Source organism: Xiphophorus hellerii, chromosome 13 (assembly GCF_003331165.1).
Source record: "Xiphophorus hellerii strain 12219 chromosome 13, Xiphophorus_hellerii-4.1, whole genome shotgun sequence".
Taxonomy (NCBI): Eukaryota; Metazoa; Chordata; class Actinopteri; order Cyprinodontiformes; family Poeciliidae; genus Xiphophorus; species Xiphophorus hellerii.
Genome location: NC_045684.1, coordinates 11133472 through 11150275, shown reverse-complemented (window position 1 = coordinate 11150275; position 16804 = coordinate 11133472). Strand labels below are relative to the sequence as shown.

At 37.1% G+C, this 16804-nt stretch overlaps 1 protein-coding gene across 4 annotated transcripts in view; it reads left to right on the top strand.

Annotated features, from left to right (window-relative positions):
• rbms3 (RNA binding motif, single stranded interacting protein) overlaps positions 1-16804 on the top strand; it is a 334935-nt gene that overhangs the window by 158952 nt on the left and 159179 nt on the right. The gene's annotated exons all lie outside the window — the stretch shown is intronic.

Here is a 16804-nt window from a genome sequence, read left to right as displayed (position 1 = left end):
GGCCCTCCATTTGTACTTTTTTATTTCATGTTTTTTTTTTTTTTCATTTTTAAAATAACTGGATATACTTTCTTGAGTAATTTGAGCGGTAACAGGCTTTATGGGACTAGATAAACCTCGGTTAATATTTCTGTCACCCTCATCTTCTTAGTGTCTTTGCTACAGGCCGTGCTCGGCTGCAGATAATGCAGTTTACATGTTTTTAGGCAGTTACTTGTTAATGATAAAGATCAGCAAAGATTTAAGCGAAGAAGCTGTAAAATAGTAGGAATTAGAGGAATGAGAAAAAGAAAAATAGCATGGTGTTCGCCTTAAGGTGTCTGGCAGCACTGTTAAAGTGCTATTGAAGTTTCATCAATACTTTTAATTGCTTTTTTGTGGTTTCCCAGTCTCTGAAGCATGGCCTTTCAAGGTGATGCTGTCTCCTTAGCCATACAGCACATTTGACGTTATCCCACCAGGCAATTCTCAGGGTCAAAACTCCAGTAGTTAGTGGATAAAATAAAGTTTGATCATCTTGACACGTCCTGCTCGATAATAAAGACAACACAATGAATGCCTGCTGGTAGGAAAGATCTGTGTGTAGAATTCAGATTAAAGGGGATTATAGTAAAGAGCAGTGCTATAACACAAGGTGACAAACCGCTTTGAAATTCTGTGTCCGACAAAACTGAAGAAATGAAATGTTTACAACTCTCAGTGCCCTCCTAACCCGAGTTATGCACAGCACACAGTATAAAAAAATCAAACTAGTTTAGCACTTTATTGTGTGGGATACAACATTTGCCATAACTCACCCTCCTGGTATGAAACACTACTGAGATGCCAAGAGGCAAACATAAGCAAGCATATTTTACAAGTGGAAAGAGGGCGGCGGATCGACACGAGACTTGTAGGAAGAGTACAAAAAAATAATGTGAGATGAAGGATTTGGCAAGCTTGAAAGGAAAATCTCAATTCTTAAATTGAAAAACAATTTTATGTAATGGAAAACTTCACAAAGCAATCTATTTCATTATGTGTCCCAAAAATGTCGTTCAAGGTCGAGCTTTATTAGTCAGGAAGAAGACGAAGTTAAAAACCAGTCCTAGTTGCAAAAGCGAATTTAAACGGTTAGCCGTGGGAGTGAGCCGTGGTCCTGTGCACTCGGGGTTAGGATCAGATGTGCTAGAGGAAGGACAATCTGAATTATGTTCATCGTATTTTTTTTGTTCATCTCTGTCTTTGTGTCTATTTATTACATGCTTGTATTTTTTTCTTTTATAGAAATGTGTAAATGTCAAAGTAAATGCTTGTTTGAAGGAACGTTTTTCAATTAATATTTTTGAAACGAAAGCAAATTTTCAGATCATCCTGACCTGCTGCACCCTGACAGCTGTTTAAGCATCAATAGTGTCAACTAACCACCATCACACTGTGATCTTTTTCCTCTGTCATTTCTGTCTTGTGTGTTTTTGTAGTTCAAGCGAATTAGTTTTGCCTTGACAATTAAAAATTTACACAAGCTCCTCATAAAGAAGGAACATTTTATGTACTTATTTTTACACGCAACATTGGCAGTACTACCAGGGCAGGTCTTGGCACAGCCATGGCACACGTTTTACATAGCTGCTGTGGGAAAATTTGTTTTTCTCCCAAATTTTCTGAATTTTTACTGAGGTTTTCTTTTTATGTCTTGGTGCTCAGAATTTCTTACCTCATTAGTCACATTATTAGTAACTCAGTGTGCAGTGTATGTTTTGCTTTACATACACTACCTTTTAACTCTTTTTACAGTCATCCATGCACAAAGAATGTTTTTGTAAACATTTTTGTCATATTTGGTCTTTTATGGTCTGATAAACTTGAGTAAGAATGGCAATTTTTTCAACCTGTTGTGAGTTTGAAGATGGTATTCTGCATACCTTTGTTGTAACAAATACAGCTACTTTTTTCTTTCTACCACTTCAAACCAGTCTGCTTACTCTCTTCTGAACTCTTATATCAACATGGTAGTTTTGTACACACAGCTGTAATAGCTGGATACTTTACCTTTTCCATATAACTCTTTGAAAAAGTTGAGAGATGGTTGTGAGTGAAAACACAAGTAGATAAGCCCTTTCTTAACTATTCAGAGCAGCCTGTCTGGCAACAACAATCATGCTACTTTAAAGTTACATAACCCTCCTTTCGTAACCCATTCTGATGCCCAGTGTGAACTCTATTAAGTCTTCTTCACCATGTGTAAATTATTTCAGTTGCTGCCATGTAATTGGCTGATTTGCTATTTGTAACATCAAACGATTAGACGCATTTTCTAATTAGCTGTACCTCATAAAGCTTATTTCCTCTATATGAGCATTTTAAGGTTGTGTTATAGTGGAACCTTTGTGTTTCGCCAGTAAAAAAGGCTATAAAAGAGAAATAAACCGAACAATAAAGATGGAAGAAAGGATACTGGGTGAGATATTTGGTGGAATCATAGGAGTGGGAGTGTTTCAGAAATAAACAAGTGTCGATGCTTTCTGTTCTTACAGGTCAGGTGTATTCCAAAGCACAAACAAACAAACCATGACAAATACCCACGCACTAACATGAACATGCATTCCTCTTTCCTCTACCATACATTTGTCTGCTACATTTGCCCTTCAGTAGCCGTAGAAGTACTGTAAAGCCCTGTTTGAAGTACCACATCTCAAAACTACACTCCAAGACCATGTAATACAACTCTCCCACGCACTCCAACACAAAGGGCACACTCGCAAAGATTAATCGTACCCCCACACGCACTCCCCATCCATCTGCCCGAGGTGTGTTCTGCTCTTGCAGCAACAGTGGCCATGCAATAGATCTATCACTCTTCCTCCTAACATCCCAGCATGTGAGCCTGTCTGCCTGCTCCGGCTGCTCTCCTCCACCGCACCACGCAGGCCCTTCATTGAGCCTCTCTATCTTGCCAGTTCTGACTCACTCGCTCACTGCTGCGTTACTTTACTACACACACACACCCCCACGCGCCCACACACACAATATCAGTTGCATGTGAACAGTGCATTCCTACTACACACATGTGCTTTGGATGTTTCCCAGTTCAGAAAAAAACAGGAAGTTATGAAAGGGCTTTGGGGCTGTAGAGGGCTGTGGATGAGAGGAACCATTCAGCTCTTAATTTTACACTGTCGCTCTCATGCTCCTCTGCAGCCTTGCACATCTCATCTTTGCCTGTTTTTACCTACTCCCTCTCATAGTCTATCATCTATATATCTGCCCCTGCACTTTTACACATACTTAAAAAAAAATACAACCATGATTTGAGGTTTACATCAAAGACAAAGCAGGGGGTTGAAAATGGCGAGGGGAGCAGGAAAAAGGGGATAGATTGCGACAACAAAAAAGTGCTCATTTGCCATCCGTGCCCACAAGGGCCCTCTTAAATGGCGGCGTCGGCATTTGAAATAAAGCAGGGCCGACCAAATGAAGACATTTTATTTTTTTCTGTCGGAGCCTTGAGGCACAGGAAATGACCTCAGCCCTTTGAAGGACCCTTATTTTCCTCCTCCTCCGCCACTGCGAGATAAAAGCGTGGCGTTTCACTGGCTGGCCTGACACTGTGCTGTTACAGGCCCACCACCACTGCAGTGAATAGTGGGGGACAGATGAGATGAGGAGATTTTCTCTTGTCTGCGTGTTCTGTAGTGTGTTGTTCATTTCTTTGCCCTGGAACTTCTTGTCCATTTTATACGACGATGCTAAACACTCTCAAGGGCTTTGCATAAAAGTGCATCTTGAAGGAATTATTGTTACATTTGCTCTGCGACATACTGACAGTCTGTAAAATTCTGATCAGTATGTTGAGAAACTTTAATGCTTGAGTGAATACTATGACACAAATTTATATGTTTTCAAATCAAAAAGTTATTGCATGGTGTTTTCTTTCCCCTCGTTTGGGATATTGATCCAGCATGGTCTTATTTGAAAATACATTCTGCCTCTTTACTTCGCCTTAAAAGGCTGTGAGGAGTTTGACTGTTGAAGCTTGAAGACCTCCTGCCTCACCCAAGGATCAATCTGATGGAGAAATACAGACAAAGTCACATTCTGTAAAACAGATTTATTGCTGCATAAGTGGGTAGCCTCAGTAAAGTATTCCATGACTGGACATGAGGACTATTGATGAATGAGGTGAAGTTCTCCAATATGGCCTGTTTCTCATTGTCATGTCCATGCATATCTGTGGTGGGTGTGGGGGGCTTAGAATACTTTTTGCATCCGTTATTGGTTTCTCATTAGAGGGCCAAGATATAAACATTTGTCTATGTTGGACACTGTGCCGGCGCAATTAAGGATTCTCTTTGCCGCCCTCTCTGCCCTTTGAAAGTGAATTATGTGCAGATGAGAATCTCGACTGAAGTGTGGCCAACACACAGACCTTTTCCAAGAGGCTGTGCACTCTCAGAGAAAGGCGAGATCAGCCAAAGGAGGAAGGGAAAGTAAGTGTGTGCTGTTTCCTGCTTGCATTGTGAATTAATGACTCTAATTAGCAATAGCTGAGAGATAATCACATTGATCTGGACAGATTCAGTGTGCAGAACCTTACTGGATAACACTAACAGCCTTTGTTAACATCTTCTAATCACACGTACACACAGGAACCCACCATAAGCGCCTCCCCCAGTTTCTGCTCTATCTCTGTCTCCATTCTTGTAAGGTTCAAGCTGGCCATTCACCAAGTAGATATCCGAATGGCTAAGCTTGTCATAAATAGACGAAGCCTGGCTATGAGCAGCACATTCCTTGAGTTCTGACCTTTTGTACTCCATCCACTTCCTGTGCTGTTTTCACATGCAGTGTAGTTGTCTCCTCTTTTTGTGGATTTCTAATTCATCTTGTCAGAAGTAGGGGCAGTGGTGAGGTGAAATCAAAAAGAGCAAGCGTTTTCACACAATTAGAAATTTGGAGAATCTGTTGGGGAATCTTACATTTTGAAATTTGTATCAATAGAAACATGTTTAAAATATCACTGTTGAGACTTTTGGTAGCTGTAATTTCTTCTTTCCACTAGCTCATGGGATTTAATTGATTTCCATTTTTGGTTTTGTAAATCACCAAATCACAACAAATACCGTGTCAAGGGACTTTACAAGACAATCAGGTACACAATTTATATCGAGTTATATTAAACCCTTTTCATCTCATATTAATCCAATACAAACCAGTCATTTTGTCAAATTCAGACCCAGTCCAGTATCCAAATCCAAAACAATCCAAATTATACTATAACACAAAATCAGTTCACCATCATTTTTGTCATTCAGTAAAAAGCTGAGGTGGGAAATTGTGACTAAAGTAAAAAAAGATAAAGAGTTTAAATTTGAGTAAGACTCGAGGTTTGATAAACAAAGCCTGTCTCATGTAATCAGGGATTAAGGTAAGCCATTAAGTGTAGATCATTTGAGTAACTCTAATGTATGTAATGGATGGTCATTGTGGTAGATAAGGTTTTCTGTGATGTTACTCAGCAGGTAAGGGCAATTAAAAGGAGCTAACCACTTCTTCCAAGTTTGTATTTTAAATTAATGTAACAAATGAGCAAGTATTAAGACGGTGTGCATAAAAATTAGGGAAGTTGTTTTTGTGAAGAATAATTGATTAATGAACAACTGCAGTGCTATCAGGCGATCCTAAACATCATTAAAACTTAGACTTCAATGTCTAAAAAAGTTTGAGATGTTGGATTTCTTTGGAGAACAACTATATATTAACATTTATTGTGCTACTATTAATTTGAAAAAATATTATCCTGCTAAATTACCATCTCATATGCTTAATTTTGCATGTGAGAATATAATCTACACAAAATGTACAAATAAATATTGACATTCTAAAACAAAATCTTGACCAAACATTTACTGATTTTCTTTTTAGCGACACAAGCCTTACATTCTGGCAGTCTATCAGTTGCCTAATCTTTTGTCTATCAACTTTTTGTGTAACCGCAACCAATTCCTGTGTTTTAAATTAAGTTTAGGAATAATAATTTTAATGTAAACCATCCATCAATTCTGTATTTTAGGGCGACCAGATGAATCTGATGTGACAATATTATCTTAATCTGTAGAGACTGAAAACTTTAGTACAATTTGGCCTCATTATATCTCTGACTTGACTTAACTCTGACTTGGACAAAGTACTTGTGAACAGATTTTGTTAACAGTTATGTCTAAGAAAGTCTAAGTCCTGCAGATTGCATCATGACTTTGCAGAAATCCCCCTTCCTAAGGAACAATGTGGCAACAGTGGATAGAAAAAATCAACCCAGTTGATTATAAAGAAGTCTTCAAAATAATATTACATTTTAAACAAATTTCACAAAATGTCTTGGGAAACACCAGTGAGCGGTGAGGAGGTGTATCTACAGTAATTTCTTATCTTTAACCTAAGCCATAAAATGCAAGCGAAACACTGTATAAGATACAACTCTCCACCTAACTGCCATGGCTTTCACCCTCTGCACATCCCCTGACTAATGATCATACCCTTGATTAGTTAAGGGTGGCATAAATCATAACTCCAATGAATAGGAATTCTAGCTGTGGGCGGCAGAGCCGTTTCTCATGAATGACTAACAGATGCAAGACCTAAAAAATGAGCTGCATATTCATTTGGATCCAGCGGATGATTCGTCTTTGTCCAGATTCTAAAGTTTACTTCTACTTGGAGATTTTCTCCATGATCCAATCCAACAGGCTATTCTGTGATCTGGCTTTGTTCATATATTTAGTTTGTCATCTCATCTTTTTAGCTTGGTATTGGACTGGGCATGATTATATTATATATTAAACTGATGCTGAAGTAAGGATCATATGGTGCTGCGGGAGATAGAACCATGCCTGAATGCAAAACGTAGCAGTCTCCAGGTACAGGTGGAATAAAGAAGAAGTTATTTTAAGACATTCCATATGTGAAGTGAAAGAGAAGTGTGAAAGAGGAGCTGCACTTGCTCTTTGTGTAAAAATCTGTATACTATGAAACTTCCCCATCAGTGAGGAGCTATGCAGTCATGTTTTAATTCATATCTGAATGTGTGCAGAGGTTTGGGTGTACTTGCACTGGGTAGCTACAGACTGGTATGTGGTTGCACAAGTTTGTATGTTGGCATCTAGATGTTTTGTACTTTTACATCAGTGTATATTGCATAAATGTTGGCTTTCTGTGCATTATTGGATGTTTGAGAATGTGTAGATTTTCTTGTTTTTGCCACGGGTCACCGTTTAACAAGCTCTTGACAAATAATAAGCCCACTTCTCAAACCTTCTCGACTGCTCTTGACAGGTTGCACCGAACACATCAGTGTTTTTGGAATTATCTTACCAAGCTTAGAGGCACTCATAATAAAGCAATATGTTGCTGCAATTCAACAAATTGCTCTTATTTTTCTCCTAAGGTTATCTGTGTCGTCTATAGCTCAAAGATTAGGAGATAAAATAATTAATTTTAATGTAATATGGCAATGCTGATTATGTACGTTTTTGAATGAAGACATCATGGATGGCAATATAGCTTGTAGCATCTTTTCTTATAAACATATTCAGTGAAAACAGTCGTTTAACTGGTATCCCGATTTTATATTCGGAAATCTTCAAAATGCCATATGGTGCAATGCTGTAGCTAATGAGTGTGAACAGATATGAGCTAATTAAGGAATGATAATAAGACAGAACAAAAGAGAAACAATAAAGGCAATGGAGAAAACAGATGAAAGTCGCTCTGACAGAGTAAGGAAATGTTTGTCACTATGATTTCTATTGTGTTCAGTAAAGAGGGAAAACTATAATGTGACTCACTTGTCTAAATTTATATTAAAACAACTGTCAAATAACAAAAATAGTTCAAAATTATGATAAAAGAAAGTTGAGTGTAATCTTTAAATGGCATAATTTAATTTAAAAATTCTCCTATTTAGCATCTGCTTCCACAAGTTTTCCTACAACTTGATTTTGAATTTTGCTGTACTTCTAAACCAGAATACCCTTTTGTTGTATTACCCTAAACTTAACTGATGTCGCGTGTTAAAGTGGTCAGGTGGAATTATTTACCAGTGTTTGGTGGCTTAGTGTCAGTTGTTTTTCCCTCCTCTGCCTAAAATTCTGGCTTTATCACAGAAAAAACTGTAGCTTTCAGGGGCAGAGAAGAAAACCATGTTGATCATTAGCAGAACTTCATAGGAATCAATTCTAGCCAATCAAAGTTTGAGAGTGCCTCCATGAAAAGGTGTGAGCAGCTCCTGTTGGTAGCCATTGAGAACTTAAAATAAATACTGATCAAAAAACTGTTCTAAAAAATCAGCCGTTTAATTTTATGAATTATGCAGGAAATAAAGCATCTGTATGGATAGATATAATTTGTAAAGTTCCTCTGCACTTTGCTCCTCTTTAAAAAGAATTACAAGAAAGGGAGGATCAGCATTCTTGAATTGCACTGCTCATGGTGACATGTTGGAGTAGTTGGGTTATTCAAATTTATTCGTTTTCTTGACTTTTGTTCATAATTTTTGGTTCAGGCATTGAATGGTTGGACAGTTATTTCCTCTGGTTTTTGATGCTGTGCACTTGGAAGGATTTTGCTCTTATTACTTCAATTTTAGACCGTTTTATTATGTGCAACCTTGTCAACAAGGTATTGTTTTTAAAACTGACAGCGACTGATTAAGATATTACAAGCGCCAATAAAACCTGAGCCATGATTTTTTTTTTAAAACCAGAAAAATTGAAAAAGGTTTGTGGATACATAGTAGGATCAAAGAACAGAGAGAGAATGAAATTCAAACCATCTACATCATGATGGGTAAGTTCATATCCCCAACTCCAACATCTCTCTGCTTGGCTTTCTAATCATACAGCCAGACAGAAATTTAATGCAAAGCGTCAAATGCAAATGAGGGGGATTAGCATTGCTCGCCAACAACTAATGGTGTCATTCATGACATGTTATTGTAGAATATAGTCTCTGCACCTGGAAATTGAGCTGTTAGTATGTCATGGCAGCCATGATACTGTCATACAGCAACGGTCTTCAGATTGATTGCAATACTGGCTGCTTCCGGAGATCCTTTCTGCCTACAGCACTTCATCCACAAAAACCTGGAGGATAGGAGTTATGACAACATCAAATTTCCCTTTGGGATAAAAATAATATATTAGAATTTGAATTTAATTGAATTGAACATATTTTTTTTAGAAAACAATGAATTGCCACTGAGGTGGTCCTCTGGCTGGGGAAAGCACCATTGTCTCTTTGCTGTGTTTCTGTAGAACCACTAAAGAGCTCACTCTCACGCTGCTTTTGGTGGGGAAAAAATCCTCATTATTTCCCAACACAACTAAAATACCTCCATGGTTGTGGTCAGGGTACAGCTGCAACATTGTGAAATAAACTGCTGTAAGTGGAAAAAGAAAAAAGTTAACTCCGGCAATAATTGTTAAAGAAGTGATGCTTTCTGAGAAACTCTTAGCCAGTTTGGTTATTAGATTAATTGATTGTGGGTGGCTGTGACTCAAGAGGTAGAGCAGGGTCATCATATAATTAGAAGCCCCTGATGTGCTCTTCCCCCTGAGTGTATAAAAGAGAAATTTACTCGGTATGCACACTAAATCCTACAGTAAATCTGTATATAGGTGAGGAAATTTGGTATATACTGTGTATGTTGAGCTGTTTCTATGTGAAAAGGTGTTTTTAAATGATACATTTACAAGAAATTAACATTTATTTATTAATTTTTTTACATTCAGTCATTAAATATTTAGCTGTGGGCTGCACTACTTAAGTTTAAACTGTATTCCTATGTGTAAATGTTAAAATTTTACTTCCAGATTCACCACCACATAAAAGCAATACATTTGTTTCATTTCTATGTAAAATCCCTCCATTATTCTCTGAAGGGCAGACAAAGTTGAACATGTAATTTAGGTGCCTCACGGTTATATAGATCCTATTTATAACGCTTGCACAGATATTGGATGAAGAATTACTTATTTTTTTAACCATGTGCTCAGTTTGTCATCGTGACAATGAGTTGCCAGTGGCCTCTTTGGCCCTGGGCCCTGGCTCTCTGCCTTCTGCAGATCCAGACTGCGGCTTTCTGACAAGGATACTCCTACACCTGCAGAGGAAAATGACAAGAAATACAATACAGCCAATAACCTGGCTGCTTCAGGCCGAGATGTATGCTTTAGCTATAAATCCATTGGAAGGTTGATAAGTTAATTGCCCCTGCTGCTATCTTGTCACCAGTGTCTAGAATAGAATAGTCTTCTATGTGAGTTATTCTACAACAAATGACTTTTCTCAACAAGCACAAGGAAGGTAGCATTTGGACACTGGACAAGAAAATGAGTGCCCTCCAATTTGTGGAGCTGCAGAAGCTGTACATTTGTTGGAAGCTGTTTTTCAATCTGAGATTGAAGCAAAGCTGTATATTTTATGAATGTCAGATGGAACATTAAGCTGTAGTCTGGTGGTGGAGGGATCGGCTTGTGTCTTGTCACTTCTCTGCAGTGTCACTGCGCTGATGACAGTCATGTGGTCAGAAGTTTTAAATACTTATGGCTGAGAAGCTATTTGCAATGCAGAGGCTTCTCTGCGGGGCGCTGCAACAGAAAGATACATTTATCATCTCCCTTTGTTTACTTATGCACCTACACATGCACACACATAAGCACAAGAAATGTGAAGGTCACACACGAGTGTTTATACTCACTCCACAAATACTCATGGTTTAGTAGCCACATAATTTATCCCAAACTCAGCTGCTGGTGGTGCGGGGTAAATGGAGGACAGAGGAATGCTTCCCAGTCGGGATGCTCTCCTTTTGGTTTGGAGTGTGACCAAGGCGGTCTTGGCTTGGCCACAGTTAGTCATGGATGCCTTTTTCACTTTTGTAAAACCACTGGTCTCTGCCTCAGTGTTTGTTCAGTGTACCACAGCCCCCCAAAATTCAGCACCCACCCTGCAAGGCAGAGAGACTTGTCGCAACTACACAAAGATGAATAGCTTCTACGAAGTGAAGGTTTTACTAAATGCGTAAACGAGTTACCAAACAGAGATGACCATATTTAATGTTAGGCTCTATCCTTTCTAATTAAATAATTTTTACTTTTAAACCATCTTCAAGCTTTACTGCATGCCGATAATCAATCAAAAGGCTTTTGACTCTTAAAGTTTTGTTTTGTTTTACCTTTTTCTAAATGTTCTGCTTAAGTTTGAATAAAATGATAAATACAGATCTAACTAACATGTTGACTTTACCATGTTAGTGTGTGCTTTATTTCGTTAGTTCTTTTTAAAAAAGAGCTAACATTTCTTTTATTTCAAGAGGCTTACAATATAGTTAGAGCTTTTAGTTGTAACTGTTGCTGTGCTGTATATTATTAACTAATGTTACCTCATAAAGCATAACTGCCAAAACAGACTAATGTTAGCTGATATGCTAGCACTAATTAATTTGCTAATGTAGCCTCGGTATAACATTTCATTTACACTTGAATGTAAACTTTTTATGACTGACGCATTTTAATTATAAAATTATCCTTCAACCAAGAGCCTCTGATATGAAATGATTTTGACAGACATCTCTCAAAAAAAGATAATCTAAAAGGAGTATCACTTCAAAACTATATATTCTTTATACCTAAATATGCAAAATATGAGCTTGACTATTTTTAATAAATTGTGTTTCTAAACAGATAGATTTAGGCAGAATCAGCTTTAAACAAAACTATACTTTAATTCAAAATAATATTTGTGAATTCTCATGTGTATTACAGTCCATCCAACGTTTGAGTTATTTGCATACATGTAACCAAAGTAATTAATAATGCTCACATAATGGCTACTTCAGAACTTACTTAATGGTTCACAAACATGTAAACAATTGCCTGGCAGTCCATTGTAAGTCTCTGTAACCTGACATTGATTCATTATTCATGCTTAGGGCATTATTATTCTATTGTATGGGGTGTAAAATGGGATCATTAGTGCTGAATATAAGAATGTGAAAAATTGGTATATTGGGGAGAATAATAGTGAATGTTGTAGGCAGGAAACCCCAAACAATCCTGACTATTAGCAGATAAAGAATAGTCATTTCCCCAGAAGTAATTAGGATTAGCATAATTTGATGGTGAATGCAAGAATGATGCAACGTTGATTGATACGTCGATTCTTTCTGTAATGAGTCCCTTATCTCCGCTCTCTGCTGAAGACTGCTGCGTGTGCGTGGCTCGAGGTGACATCCACTATGCTACTCCACCTTCTTAAAGAGACTGTGTTATGGATCACCTTGCCTCCTGTACACACAAGCACATCCACAGAGCACAGAGTAAAGGCAAGGCAAGGGTAGTACAGCACTGTCATGTAGTAACTGATTGAAGATGGTCCTTTTATCTTGACAGGCTACCAGTTAGAGCCAGACCAGGAAATATGATATGGCAGCTCATGTTCTCTTTATTCCTCTCAGACTGTCTGTGTGTCTGCACATTGCTCTCTGTTTGTGTGTCTGTGAGAGGGAGTGTGTGGTGGTGTCATTCTCCCTGTCTGCACGTGTCCTTCAGCGACTCCGTGTGCATATTGGTGTGCAACTGCACAATATTATCAGCAGCCACGCATGTAGTCCGTCACTTTGAGCTGCTTTTAAGTGACAGCAATCGATTGGGTGTTTGTGTCTGCGCAGAGGCTTCAAAGCAACACCTTGCCCCCTGCATCCCTCTTGAGATTGTAACTTGAGAAAGTGCACTTACTGAATACAGTAACTCAACATTGACTTGAGTTGAGAAACCTTTCTTTCTGGCAACATCTGCACTCATCTTCTTTCTTAGGTGTCTAGCATGGCTTTTTAACTGTTTACAACCTAATTGACTTTTTCTTCAGCTAAGTGACTCATCAAGGATCAGTGCAGCAGTAAACATGCCTGTTATAGACATTGCACTTGGCTAAAATGCATATATCTAAATGTTGACAACTAGTAATTTTTGGGCTATTTCACAAAAGCATAAAGTTTCTCACCTCTGCCTTTATATTTTTTGTAATTTTCCAAAGATTGCGGATGACCTGACATATGGAAAATGGCTATTTTTTAATATATTAAGCATGCTATTTCAAATTATTTTGTCAAATTCATTGAGCACTTAAAAAAATCTTTAAAAAATTGTGTTTTGTGTTTAAACCTTAAGATTTGTAGCAACTTTAAAATTATAAATTCATAATTTTGTGAGTTCAGGGTTAGGCAATCAATTTTAATCATCTGAATATACAATATTTTCTGTTTACGATTTTTTTTAAAACCTGCATTTTGAATCTGCAAGTATAGTTCTCAAAACTGATGATAAAGTCACTTAATGGAAGATATTTATTCACGAAAGCAAGTTCTATAAAGGTAACTTGCCTTCATACAATTAGTTTGCATATAAACATCTCACCTTTATGGAGTAAAGCAAATAATGTTTTGAGCTAAAAAGGTTTCTGCCCAAAACATCTAATGACAAAAAACATATAAAGACACATTCAGGTTTTATTTAAATTGTTCTGTGTTGTGTTATACCACTGATAGTAAACAAGCAAATCTTTAATTAGTTTTTAATTGTCTTGGTGTCGCTTGTGCTAAAAAATCCACATGCAGCAAAGCACATGTTGTTCTTGCAAAGGTGAGGCAAAGTGTTAATTGTACTTCTGTAATAAGTTTACTTATATAAGACAGGATCTGAACCAACCACTTAGTTTTGAGTAACAAACAGATTTATTTTTCTTAATTTTACGGTCTACACCTCATATAAACAGTCCTAGAAGCAAATGGCTTTGTGCAGTTTAACTAATTTTGGTTTTGTTTGTCTGACATTATCAATAAAAAGGCCTGAATGATAATAAAAGTGCAAGATTTGTGTTGATGCACAACAAAGCAAGAAATAAATGTCAATCCTCTGTCTTTATGTTTGTCCAATTAATGCTGGCTGGGAACTTTTTAAAAGCTCTAAAAATGTCTCCAGCTGTCTCCAACAAAAATACTCATGATAAAAAGAAAATAAAAATCCTACTTTCTGGGGATGCAGATAAATAGTCAGGTTCTAACAAGGGAAACTTTGTGGAAAAAATAAATACATCACAAAAGCTTCAGATATATAAAAATATCTATTTAATTCAAAAGAATATGGTATTGAAAACTGAATACTGTATATTTATTTCATTGCAACATTTAAAATAACCGACATTTGTTTTTAATATTTTCTTTTAGACCATTTTCTCTCTGTACATTTAAAAATCAACTTAAAATAAGCACAAGTAAATTTTTTACCTTTATCCTCAGTCTAAGTTGCATAATTATTTAATATCTAACCATCTTACTTTAAGCTTTCCTTGAAAGCTTAAAGTATGAGTCAGAATAATTGCAGATTCATTCAGCGAACAATAATGATAATCACTCAGCCATTCTGTCTGATAGAAGCACAATTTGATGATTTTTTTTTCTGCTTCTCTTTCAGTTATGAATCTCCTTTTTCTGTTGCTTAAACCTGTAATAGTTTTATTTTGTGGTTATAATATTACACATCATGGAGTCATTTTGCACATATCAGCCAGAATAAGTGCACAGTAAAAGAGCAAACTGGACCTACTTCTGCTGCCAGTTCACATAGTCAGTTGGGTCTTCTTCCACTGACCCCAGAAAATCTTTTTCTTCCCTCTGTGCACTTATTCTCTTTCCTCTCTCTCTATCGCTCTTTATCCCCTCTGTCTCTTTCTCTCTCTCTCTCTCTTTCCACCTCTCAGAATATGGGTCAGCATTTCCAAAATCCTCATTCTGTTTAAAGTTTGATAAGTGCACTCCAGGTGGTAATGGGGTGAATATTAAATTTGTAATCAGCAGTTTCAAGTGTTCACCATTGGAATGTTCTGATTATTAAAGTGAATCATTTCCCAGAAGGGCCTCAGTTACATTACATGCTTCGCCTAAATGCGGAGTTAAAATACTCTAATGAGTGGAACTAAAGGGGAATGGGGCTTTATTTATATTGTCACCTCAGTCAAATTAAAAAGATCTAAATTCCATCATTAGTGGGAAGAATGAGAATACAGTCATACAGAGTCTCTGTATAAAAATAATGTGGCAGGATGTGACCTTCAAATGTTATGGTTGCAAAATGTAATCTGTGATGAGTGAAAAACGGATAGTAAAGTTTAATTAAACAAAAAATGATTACTGAATTAAGGGCACAATTGAATGTTGCCATGATATGATCAGATATTGCATGTAGGATGCCACACTCGAAATGTCAGAAGACATTCAGGTAACGATCAGACTTAACTTTCATAAGCTAAGAGCTGTGGTTTCTAAGTGTAGCTTACAGTATGATGCAGTTATTTTAGAGTGTTAATAGGGAACCAGTAGGCTGACAGTGCTGCTGAAATTTTATGCAGTGCTAATAAATTCACAGCATGTAGACAGAAAGAGATCAAGATGTCTGACATTATGGATTGGGTTATTTTGAAAAGCTATCTTATCAAAAACGTCTGGGTTAAATGCTGTTTTAAATCACTGTAACCGTTTCCATCATCTATAGGCATTTCCAGATGATTGATCGTGAACACATATCCTCAAGTAGTTTTGCTTTGCTGAGGCTTTCCATTTTATGTTGTAGTACGCTTCAATTCCACAATATATCAAAGGAATTTGTTGCGATTTCTCAGTTTGTTTGACAGCTTTACTTAGATACGTCAACTTCTGCTTGCCACTGTAGTCGTCTGATGAGGGACAAAATGTCCTTTAGCCACCTTAGCAAAATTAAGAGGGAAGGTTGTTTGATTGTTGGCAGTCCTTTTTTAAATGTTTTTAGTTCTACTGAAGCTAGTATTATTTACTACTAGCGTCTTATAATTCTGTTAAGTTATACATTGCAGTAAATGGGTCGCTTATCACATTTCTGGACTGTTCACTTTTTTTTTTACTCTTTTCATGTAGAGTTTAACAGTGTCTTAGGAAATAAGAAAGAGCTCATGGTTGGCAGACTTTGTTTTGGGCTTTTTCTTCAAAGTATCATCATGTATGCTGTTTTATTTTTCACAGCTGGTCTTAGTTTGACAATTTTACACCCACTTTTCATTTATAAATGGACCTGAGCATATATTATACTTTGGTTTTTCAGGTTGTCTCGTCAGAGATGTTTGTAATTATGAAGTTTAAGGAAAAATATTCAGGTCTTTCAAACTGTTTATACATACAACGGTGAAAAGTGTGGTGTACACATGCACACCACACCTGTACTCTCTCACCCCAAAATAAAACCTGACTTCCAGCTTTCCAAACTCACATAATCAATAAATGGAGTCCATCTGAGGGGAATTTAAACAGAGGGGTTTTGTGAAAGCCTCTGAAGTTTTATTGGAGAATATTAGAGAACAAACTGCTTCATGAATTACAAGGAACATAACAGACACCCTAAAGATACAGTTGTGATGAGGTTTTGAGGAGGGTCGGGGTGTGTACTTCGCAGAACACAGGAACAGCTTCAAACCCAACAATACGTGGTAGTCCACCTGAACTGACGCTCCGAGCATGAACAGCATTTGTCACAATAGCAGCAAGACTTTGGAGAAGCTGCAGAGATCCGTACAAAGTCAAGTTTATTTGTGTAGGACATTTTATCAGCAAGACAGTTCAAAGTGCTTTACATGATAAACACATAAAACAGCAACAAATTACATTATTAAAGTCTCATTTGCAGTTTGCCACTCACCATGTAACAGAAACAACAAATGTAGAAAAAGGTGCTCTGGTTATGCT